The following is a 12,081-nucleotide window of genomic DNA, read 5'->3' as shown; positions in this document are numbered from 1 at the left end:
AAATTTCAGATCTTAAATTTGTTGGAGCTAGTAGCCTATGCTGTTTCTGCGCTTCTGTTTCGCAGCGCTTTGTCAGGCGCGCTTTGTTGTCTCTGTTTCAGAGCCTATTATGAGAATTTATGTAGGTCTATAATTTATCCATGATAAGAAAAAATTTTCACAAGCTGTTATGTCACAGAAAGTGCACAGATAGGACCTCGTTCAACCAAACCCCTCAGGATTCCAAACATGCATAAAACACACCAAAGCTTTTGGAAAATTATTTTTATTAACAAATAACAATACAGCCATGCATCCACGATACGTTCTGTGAAGTAAGACATTATGTGATTTGGACGTTGTGCAAACACCATACTATATACAGTATATGGTAGGTCTATATCATGTAGGGCCACTGTACCATTATACGCCTGGCAGCGAAATCCCTTTATTTCCATGAGACACAAGATACACGTGTTGCATGCGGGAAGCGTTGCCTTCACTACGTCCGGTTACGTCCGCTACGTCCCGTTCTGCGATCGGGTTTTTAAACTTTATTATAACCTTATGGGACTACGGACGTACATGCGAAAGTGACTGTACAACGGCACTTGACTGTACAAACAATAATACAGTAGAATAACAGAATCCTTAAAAATTAATGCCTTTAATTAAACCGAAAGACACGTGTTGCAGTGCTATGCCGTCCATCTCAGCCAGGAACTGAGAATGTCTGGCCGAGTCCTTCCTGAATCATGCTCAGCAAACCCCCCCTCCGGCCGAAGCTTCGAATATTCGCTGTTGATTACTACTGAAGCTCTGGAGCCCAAAAATGGTATTCGGGACAGCCCTAGTAATATCACGGTCAGCAAACCAGTTAGTAGTAGTTTTGGCACTGTGGGCAAGTGCTAAGTCCTGCTGGAAAAGGAAATCGGCATCTTCATAAAGCTTGTCAGCAGATACAAGCATGAAGAACTCTAAAATCTCCTGGTAGACGGCTGCATTGACTTTGGACTTGATAAAACACAGTCAACCAACACCAGCAGATGACATGGCACCCCAAATCATCACCGACTGCGGAAACTTCACACTGGACTTCAAGAAACTTGGATTCTGTGCCTCTCCACTCCTCCTCCAGACGCTGGGACCTTGTTTTCCAAATGAAATGCAAAATTTACTTTCATCTGAAAAGAGGACTTTGGACCACTGAGTAACAGTTCAGTTCTTTTTCTCCTTAGCCCAGGTAAGACGCTTCTGACATTGTCTCTGGTTCAGAAGTGGCTTGGTACTAGGAATGTGACAGTTGTAGCCCATTTCCTGAAGACGTCTGTGCGTGGTGGCTCTTGATGCACTGACTCCAGCTTCCGTCCACTCCTTGTGAAGCTCTCCCAAGTTCTTGAATCGGCTTTGCTTGACAATCTTCTCAAGGCTGCGGTCATCCCTGTTGCTTGTGCACCTTCTCCTACCGTACTTTTCCCTTCCAGTCATCTTTCCATGAATATGCTTCGATACAGCACTCTGTGAACCTGTGATTGTGGTTGTGTGTACTGAACTAGACTGAGAGATACCCAGCATTTATACTGTATGAATGGTAATTTAATCAAACTCAAAATGAAATATTCTAATATTTTGAGATCCAATTTAAAACAAAAAAGGCTTGAAATATTTCACTTTACGTGTAATGAATCTATAATATATAAAAGTTTCACTTTCTGAATTAAGAAAAAAAAGAACTTTTCCACGATATTCTAATTTTTACCTGCAATGCAAATCAAATCTGCATGGCGGCAATTCTTGTTCACAGACAACTCCAAAGTTCCATTCACCTTTCAGCTGAGATAACACCAGTGTGATTTCCAATCCAGAAAGTAACCAAGAAAGTATCATCAAATCTAGCGGAGCTAGAAGGAAAATAGATGATCAAGCAGTATATGTTTATCTTTGACTTAATGCTTGCAACAATATATCAGCATTTCTAAACCCATAGCCCATGGACTGGCAGCGGTACAGGGGGAGTTACTTCCCTCAGTCCCCCTTACCAAGCATGTACCTTGTTACCAAAGAATCTAACATTAGCTAGCTGTATGGTAATTTTAGTAGTAACGTACGCAACTTCAGTTTGTGTTCAACAAACAGCCTCACAGACGGTGCTGTATTGGTTGCCATGGAAATACCAGCACGCACATGCTTCTTAGTTCATATGGAAGACAAAAGTTCAGTTGGATAAGAACGTGTGGTATTTGACAGTTAGACAGCTAGCTAATACTAGGTTCCTTTCCTAACACAATTACCTCTACAGCTATTTTGGTTTAAAATAAAGATAAGCAAAGAGCAAGTATCCAGGACTGTAAAAAGAAAAAAAAACAAAGAAAATCATACATACATCATACATCAAATCGTGGCTTGAAATCTGCCAAGGTGAACATCCATCCAACTGCTATGTGTACTCTGTCAAACTACGTTAAATAATGATACGAAAACACTGAATGTGCTTAGATCTTTACCAAACAATACTTAAAGGAATGTCAGAGGACAAGTCAGTACGCTTGCAATTAAAACCCTAATGAAAAGCAACCGAAAAGGATACAATAAAGGCATAGAGACAAAAATAATACTTTGTTTAATTCTGCCTTATCTACTGGCAACAGTATGAATATTTGGTTGTGTTATTAGTTAGCTACCAAATTACCTTTGCACAGCCCAGTTGACAGTCACTTACTTTCAAATGGGGTAAAATGTTACTTGGAATTCCCTGCAATGAACAGATGTGACTATTGGGTGAACATGAGGAGACACCAGTGACGATAAGCATAACTACAATTACTAGAGCATTTGTGGTGATGTAATACAGCAGAAATTAAAGACAGAGAAACAAAAGGAAATGAGCAGTAGAGGAAGACAAGGACAATGCAAATGGAGCAAATGTTTGGTCGTATAATGTGTGACTGTATGACATTCCAAAGTCCATCTATTTAAATTATCCAATGTTAGACGATACACAAGTTTGTACTGAATTATACCTCAGGGTCACTGTTGCCCCTTTTCCACCAAGGCAGTTCGAGAGCCAATGCCTAGTCTCGAACCAGTTCTTTGCGTTTTGACAGCCAAAGAACCGGCTCTCGGCCAGGAAAACTGGTTCGAGAGCGGCACCAACACTTTGCTGGTCTAGAACCAAGAACTGCTTACGTCAGGGGCTGGGGGCGGGATTATCGTGACCAACAAGCTGTTTAGTGAGCTACTAATTTCTCACATGGCTAGCTAGCTGGCTAGCTAGCTAGCTGTTGGTCAGCTAACATTACCCAAGCAAGCACAGCTACTAATTTCTCACATCAGTGTTATATTCGTAACATTAATGTTATGTTCAACGTTTGTAACAATGATATGAGAAATAAGCAGCTATGCTTCCTTGGGTAATATTAGCTGACCAACAGCTAGCAACCGTAACCTTGGTAACAGTGGTTTTGTTTTTAAAAGCACCGTTCTCTTGTTTTAACCCTAACCAAACCAGCACTAGCACCAGCCCAGAACTTGCACCTACTTCGCGTTGGTGGAAAGGGGGTAAATGGCTACTTCAGGAGGAAAGCACACTAAGGGCCAACCTCTAAATGCTGTGTAGGCACGGGGGGGGGTATGCTCCAACAACCTGTAAATCAACAGATGTCACACCTGCCATGCTAGCTTGAGCTCTGTGTCCCAAAAATCAAATCCTCATCAAACAAAATACACTCAAACACAGTTAGTGATGCAAAGTCAAGCTGTTCAGAATCAAATTCTTTACAACCTTCCAGAATACTGGCAGTACCTTAATAAGAAAGTATAACCAATTATACAGGATTTAACTGTACACTATCATCATGAAGGGATTTCCTTAGAATGTCAACCACTTCATTGACTTTACCCTGCCATCCTGGCAACCCTGCCTCTGTAAAGCACTTTTAAGATGTTCGGTGTAACTTAGTTATCTCTTGTAATATACAGATTACATTCTGTGTGAAACATCCATCCTCCATGTGATATGCTCCTTTACAATATCAGCAAGAACTCCAATTCTCACTATATCATTTTGGGATTCCCACTTTGTACTCTTCACAGACTACAACTCAGCAAAATGCACAATACTGATGGCAAACTAACAATTCCAAGACATCTTACTGGTTAAGCAGTCACAAGCTAGCCAATAGGGTGAAACATCATTCTCAGCAAGAGAAGCAAACCAATGTTTACTGCACAGTTGAAATGAAGTGAGCTATTTTTCTCTAAGCTGACATTTTAGTTTTACACGTAAGGTTAAAAAAAAAATCACTGACATCTCTTAAAGTCACAAAACATGTAACCTCCATGACAGCTTTTATGTTAGCTTTTATTTTAACTATAAATTATGTTTATTTATATTACCATACTTGTCTTGCTGACTTAATATCTAATTTTTTTGTTTTAGTTTACAGAATTGTTTTTCACTAGTTGTTTGAACATTGCAAAGTCTGAGTACTCTAACAAAACTAATACTTAGCAAAAGCAGAATCAAATAGGCCATTAGTTTTAATTTAATAACAATAATAACTTTAGATCTACCATTGTCAAAATCAGCAGTTGTGGTAGCTCCAGGGTTGCACAACTTCTAACTGAATGTGGTAAACTCTAGCTCTGCCTATTGGTCAAGGTTTGACCACATATACCTGCAAATGGTTGACTAACTCTGTCAACATTTATCCTTCATAAAAAATCATGAAAGAATGTGTCTTAAAATTAAAATTGGCAAAAGTGTGAGCCTGTTTATAAAGTCTACCTGTACTTACTTCCAGAAAATCTTAAGGCGTACTCACACTAGGCCCGGTTGCCTTGTACCGTGCCCGAGCACGATTGTCCCCCTCCCCACGTCACACGATGTGACTTTTTGTGTCTCGCGCAGCCAATGGAGTTCATGATTGTGCTTATTTGTAATCGTTTTGGGCGCGGTGACACACGATCCTCTCACATGCCTTATAGATTTATTGGTTATGCAACGCAGCAATTTTCAGTTAATCGTGCTGCACATATAAGGAGACTTTTACGGAAGCATACAGACATTTCAGTCATTATGCTAAGGGACAGACCAATATTTTGTGTCAGATTACAGTAGCCTAATCACAACAATGTTAGCTACTGTTAACGAGTTAGGACTACTACTTGTGTGTGCACTACTGTCATCATTACAACAACAAGCATCTTCTATTACTACTTCGATTGTACACTTTTCAATTCATTCGAACATTTAGCTTAACAAAAGGCTAACATTGTATAAAGTGTAGTGGACAAGTTTGTTTTTAAAGCACTGCCCTCTTGTTTTTATTGTTGTTGTTTGTTCCCACAGTGGCAGCTGCAAGCTAGTGAAACACTATGCTTGCGAAAGATTATGCTCGCGAAACATCGCAGATTGTCTGAAATTTATGTGTATTGCGAAAGCAGTCATGTTTCATGAGCATTTAACGTAATTTAAATCAATAAATGCCATCCTAAATTAATCTCATGTTGTAGCTTTCGCAAGCACACAAACTACAGACAATCTGCAGTGTTTTGCGAGCATAATCATTTACTCTATTCACACGATTGGTGTCAACTATTCTGTGAATTATTTGTTTTATTGTTAATCAAGGAGGATAAAGGGGAACAGGTTGAAAGTAATGACAGAACTAAAGGTAGTGTTTGGGCTTCCCCTGTTTCAGGCTCACCAGCCACCACTGCTAGCTTGGCGCTAGCGGGAAAGCGGAGACGTATACAGACATATACAGTAATGTAATGACGTGGCTCTCTAGCCCGTGGAAAAGCAAACCCATTCTTAGAAGGTTTGCAAGTTGAAGCAACTCTGAACTGGCACTAGCAACAGCCCAGAACTAGCACATAGTTCACGTTGGTGGAAAAGGGGTAACTGATGCATGCCATGCCCGAGCCCACCTCTTCAAGCAGGCCCGGGCACGGTACGGAGCGATCACACTAGTCAAATGAACTGGACTTTGGGGGTCAAACGTGCTCAGGCACGGTACAGATCGTATTAGTGTCTGGAATAGCCTACATTTCTGCTTGACCTTTGTAGCTTTGGTTGCTGAAAGTTGTGAGAAAATATTCTGCATGTATTTTGAAAGATTTGTGGACTCGTACACGAACCAGAAGAGGAAACTCTGACAACATAATTCATTTACCCAATTCAATTTCATTGGTAGTTACCCACTATAGTTGGTAAAAATGATTGATAGCACACATTTGTTGCCTATAAGCTTTCTTTCAAAAACACATACATAAATTGCACTGCATTGTATTCATATTTCTCAGTGATTCCCTAAAGATGAATAAAAAGTTTAAATTTGAAAGAACATGAAATCAAAATCTACAAACAGAACAAAGCATTCCATGAAAATCTTCAAATGGTTTAAATTTTTATAAATCTATTTGACAGAAGTTAAAACATCAAATAAATTTTTTCATGCATGACTCAATACTAAGAGTGATTGTCCGAGGATCTCGGAGACATTACACAATCCATACACAATTTGTTCTCCTGCTGCCAACAGTTTCAGCCAATTAAGATAACAGCTTTGATGTAAACTTATACCTGGAAGCAGGCCAAATACTTGCAGCACATACATTTCTGTGTTCTGTATCTAGTTCATGCTCAGTCCAAACACATCTAAAACACCAGAGAAGAACATAAGTTTGTGCTTTTTCTAAAGCTCCATTAAGGGTAAGGGTAAGGTCAGTGAGTCGGGATTAGGTCAAGTGTAGCAGCCAAGCACACTGAGATACAAACAAGAGAGCACACATACCTCAGAAGCAAATTCAAACGACACAAAATCCATATCACAGACAGAAATACCTTAGGAAACTAAAAGACTCATATAGGATCACACAAAGTAAAATAGTATAACTCAGAGGTCCAGTTTAAAAAATCTGCTGTTCCAGAGTTCATCTCTCAACTGGTTCAACAGAGTTCATCTCTCAACTGGTTCAACTGGTCAAGGTAAAATCTTAGGAGAAACACAGTTACAACATCTTTATATACTATATACTGTACTGTGCTGTGCAAACTGGTATGCTTGACATTAGGGATATCCCATAATCATTTTAACAATGATACCAAAGTTCTAAAGACCGAATAGGCAGACAGCTTATACATCAGCTTATTCTGATCCTTTTCATTTTGCATGATTTTTCTAGCCAGAGTCAGTATTTCATTTTTGGTTGACATTTGCAGACAGACAGGCTACTAACTACAGTTGTGACCTATCTGTTGATTAATTGACTATTACTCATGAGTGTGTATGTTGCCAGTAAAATCTAATCATCACCCAGACTTTCTTTACCAAACCAATCAGAAGGAAAGAGTACCATTAAATGTGACTGAGTAATATTTTCATTGATATTTCCATCAAATGTTACAGGGTAATTTTCATTGCTGATAAGTATCACTAACATAGCACTGTTACTGCCATGTCATAATGAACATTATTCCTTACAGTACATGTGTAGAAGGAATGAAAAATTAACTTGATAACTGTTCGTGTTGTGGCGTTTTACAAGCAAAGTGAAATGTCATACTTATTTTTTCACCAGCTGTAAGCGAATTCCAGCACCCCCTTTTAAAACTTAAATATTGCGTCAATGTCTGGTATCACATATGAGAATGAATTTGTTTTGATGAAAGCTAGACAGCAAAAAAGTGTTAGCATTTCGATTCAAATGTGTGCCTTAAACAGGAGTGCAAAGTAAGTAATGCATTATTTTCATTTTTATTTGTGGGGTGTGACTTTCCTCTTTTGAGTTACTATTGAATGGAAGCAACATATTCGGTGCTGGGGTAACACCACCTCCAACCAACAGAGACAAGAAGCATTATTGTTATCAGCATTTCACAGATTGAACCTGGGAGATACTTATTAGGCAATTAGCTGACCCCAGGTTGGGATAGCCATTAATGAGTAAAATCATTCATCATTAAATTGATAAAAACACATTCTTTTAACAAAATGTTTTTCACATTTATGTTTTATAAACAGTATAAATAAAAATAGCACATTGTTGGTGCCAGCCAAAAACATGCAACACTATATATGCAAACCTGTAAATGACCACCATATTCCTCACAAGAGTAGGTAGGTAGGTGGCTATGTGATGCATGTATCACAATGACACCAAGGTCTTTACTATACTGGGTATCTATCAAGTTAAATGAAGAGGATGAATATAATTCATTTTGTTTACCATAATTTTTTTTTAAGATTAAATATAACTACTTAACAAGTATACCTAGGTGACTAGCTGAAACGGTCCCCAGCCTTGTTCCTTCAAACAGTTTGCTAGCTAGCAGTAATTCTTAAAGCTTAATCAAATGCTGAAAATAACCATGACATCAATGCTGTGGTTTTTAAACACATGTACTATATAGTCATGCTCGCTACCAACTTAATCTATTGTCTTAAAGTTCACATCAATGTACACCTAACCATGACTTAAAATACAAATTTGGTTTGTACCAAAGATTTTTGCATTTTAAATACACAACTTCATGAAACAAAACATGAAAACAAACCTGTTAATACAGCACAGGAGCAAGGCAGAACTGTCACTACAACAATAGATTTGGAGCCAATGCTGCAAGAACAGAGGTCCACCACACAACTTCATGACATAGAACTAGTCTGTACAACAACGTGTTACCTATTATGCATAGCTTTTAGGAAGGAATATACATGGTGGCTGTCATCTGCCTCACTGGTATAGTACTGCATCTTTTTTGTTTATGAAAGACACATATTTTGTGACCTGTATGGGTCTCTGTTCACAGTTGGTACCTCCAGTGAGGGCAATCCCAATAAGATCAGTTAACAGAGCTTGCCACATGGGATATGTCTTGTGTAACTGTGACATGTTCTGCTCTCCCACTGCAGGCAGAGACAACCATGTCACAAAATCACTGGTACAACCTGTGGCTGAGTTTCTCCCACATCTGTCCATTAAACTCAGCACAAACACCACTCAGGTTGAACTGTCCACGTCATTTGCCGAGTACCTCAGAATTGCCAAAAGTGGAACCTACGAGTCATTTTTCCTCACAGTTTCCCCCTAAAAAGTAAATAAAAACTGAAGGTCTGTAAGATTCTGTATTAAAAATCAGTAATGAAAAACTGACAAATCTGAAAGGATTAGCAACTGCAGTAGACTAGATTGTCATTCAGAATCACTGTAATTGCACTAAGTATTCTTGTAACTTTTCAAGATCATAGAGGGTAATGAGCCATTTGATAAAAAAAGACAGCTTCACTTTTGCCAGTTTCCAAAATTCAAAAGAATTTGCAATTGTTTAAACTACACATTATTCTGGTTTTGTTCCTGACAAATAAACATGACTGAGAGGCAAAAATATGAATGAAATGCATGTATTTATTTTCAGTCTAATAATGCTCTGAGTAACCTGCTAATGACCTGCATGCATTTAAATGTAGACACAGCCAAGTATGGCTCTATTAATAACATGGTAGAAGAGGACTACATCACTAGTTGTTGGGGAGCAACAATTGCTTCTGTTCTGAGAGTCAAAGGCAGAGCGTCTTTGACTGTTGCATACAGCACACTCAGCCTGATTGACAGGGAGACTGTTCCTATAAGTAGATACTTATACCACATATCTGTCTATTCCCTAGATCCAAATCATGATCAACTGGAACTCATATGTTTTACACATATTCTGTATCGTTTACTAAATTCTGGAGGGGGTAAATTGTTCTCCACAAGCAACAATGAAGTTTTTCTCAATTTTTCACCACGCCCCATGACATTGCCCCACTTTTCCATTTTTGGATGAAATCTAACCATTGAGAATGTACTTTATCTCAAATACTCTTGTTTTAGGTGTGGACTTCTAATTGGTATTTTTCCAGTCATTCTGTCTGTCAGACAGGACTTTGTTCTTAGGGAATTCCTCTTTAAATTCCACAAACAAGTGCACCAAAATTACACAACTGTCTGAGTTATTTTTAAAAGTGACTAAATAATTTAATCCCATAGATAACACTTAATTCATCAAAGATCAAAAATATCTTCAGTACAAAGGTTGATTGATTATTTTTAAGAAAATACACTGTCTTCCTCTTGGCGTTTAGAAACAACTGCTTATCAAATTCCAGGGCACAAACAGGAATAGCAGTGACAAAATCAAGAGAGGATTCTTCGTGCTTTGACACTTACAGCTGTTGGTTCTTTGATCTAAAATAAGCACCTAACAATGCATTTTAACATTCTCCTAGGTGTTTATAAGAACTCAGGTGGAAATATAGGTTTCGTAACATATGCAGTTTTTTTGTCATAAGATAATCTGACAGTTTAGCTGTACTTCAAGAAGTAATTAAAAGTTCTTTGGAATGTAGAGACATTCACAATCCAGCTTTAAGAGAAGCTTTCTCTTTTGGAATTTGTAAACAATGTAAAAAACCATGTAATAATTGGAAATGGAGACCAGTTCTTCAGGTATAAGCAACCAAACGTGCTTCTGATGTCCTGTTATCCTCTAGCATTCTACGACCAATAACCAGCCTACACAGCCAATTCTATCCCCACTAGTTGTATATTTCAACAGACTTTCCTTGTAGTCAAAGTAGGATATGGGCAGTTTCAAAAAAGGAAAACAGGTAAAAATAACCACCTTTACATTTATTACAATATTAGGCCACTACAGTACTGACAGAATGCTGAGATGTATGTGCATGCGGTGTAGATCACATACGCACAAATGATTTTACAAGAGTAAGAGGATTTTTGTCATTTTTCCTATTTTCAGAAACTAGGTCTCTGTGAAAATAGGTCAGCATGACTTTTTTGACATTGGCAGTACATGCCATCACTTGCAGGAATCACAATATATTGACCCTTCCACCACGAACCATGTAACATTTTGAACTGTAGTGGCTTTGAGATAGACATTTTTTACCTTTAACCGTATATGCACGGTTAACTAACCACCGATCAGAAAGCCCAAGCACCTGTCTTTTCTGATGAAATGAGCAGCTGCAGGTTAATGTCATTCGTGTTGTTCCCAATAAAGAGGTACGTCCAATATAATCAGCACTTATTACATCCAGCATTGACATAATATGCTTTGATTACCACATATAGTTCGGCACTGAAGGTTTGAAAGCATTCATTAAACATAGCTAACATATCCATCGAATGCAAAAGACATTTACAAAATAAACATAAATTGTAAGAACAAGCCAAAAACCCGTCTGCCTTTCAAATATATATTCGATGAAACACTAGGGCCAATAGTACGATCGTAACTGCACAGCTTAGCTAGCTAGCTAACCAACTGGCTAGTGCTAGTCTATATTTCGAATCGCTGATGGAAAGCAACGTTACTCAAATAGTGGGAACATGATATGGCTAACATTACAGTGAACCCCGTGACAATCATTTTAGCATACAACACAATATTAGCTAACTACCTACACTTGCAGCACAAAACAACCGCTAACTGTACAGCCAGCCATAATTGCAGCTAGTCATCCGATTTTACAAATATGTGCCTTCACTCATGGGCTCCGGTCAAACAGTAATCGTAAGACCTTTTTATCCTAGAAACAGTCACGAACCAGGCCTGACTGTCTAACGCAATCAAACGTTAGCTGGGGCGCCTTGCTAACTTCTCGGCTAATGGACTGAAACATGGATTAACGATAGCCATCTAGCTAGACTGCCACAGTTGTGGACAAAACGTCACTAACGTTAGCTAGTTCGTATGCTAGCTAACTAGTTTGGCAAAACTGCATTTAATTCTAGCTGATTTGTGAATGCAACTACCTAGATAACTTAAAGAACACCAACTGTGTCAGGCTGCCTACTGTGCCCCTTTTAAAGCAAAATCACAATTTACGTATAACGTAACGTTAAACACAGCTAACTACGCATCTGGCTACCTAGCAAGTTGCCCATAGCATAACGGTCAATCTTAGCAAAAGATGTCACTCGTCAAATAAGGCTAAATAAGCGAGATATCTGGCGCTACCAAGAAGCCATGGAGTCGCACGTCTGTCACTTCGGCATTTCTGATCGGAAAATGTTGACTTGGTAATTCGCGAC

At 38.6% G+C, this 12,081-nt stretch overlaps 1 protein-coding gene across 3 annotated transcripts in view; it reads right to left on the bottom strand.

Moving 5' to 3' along the window:
- The window catches only part of dyrk1aa (dual-specificity tyrosine-(Y)-phosphorylation regulated kinase 1A, a), a 51,685-nt gene that overhangs the window by 38,701 nt on the left and 903 nt on the right, over window positions 1-12,081 (bottom strand). The window lies entirely within an intron of this gene.

The sequence above is a fragment of the Megalops cyprinoides genome, chromosome 3, assembly GCF_013368585.1.
Source record: "Megalops cyprinoides isolate fMegCyp1 chromosome 3, fMegCyp1.pri, whole genome shotgun sequence".
Lineage (NCBI taxonomy): Eukaryota > Metazoa > Chordata > Actinopteri > Elopiformes > Megalopidae > Megalops > Megalops cyprinoides.
Note: the sequence above shows the minus strand (reverse complement) of the source record. Positions and strands in the feature narration are given on the sequence as shown.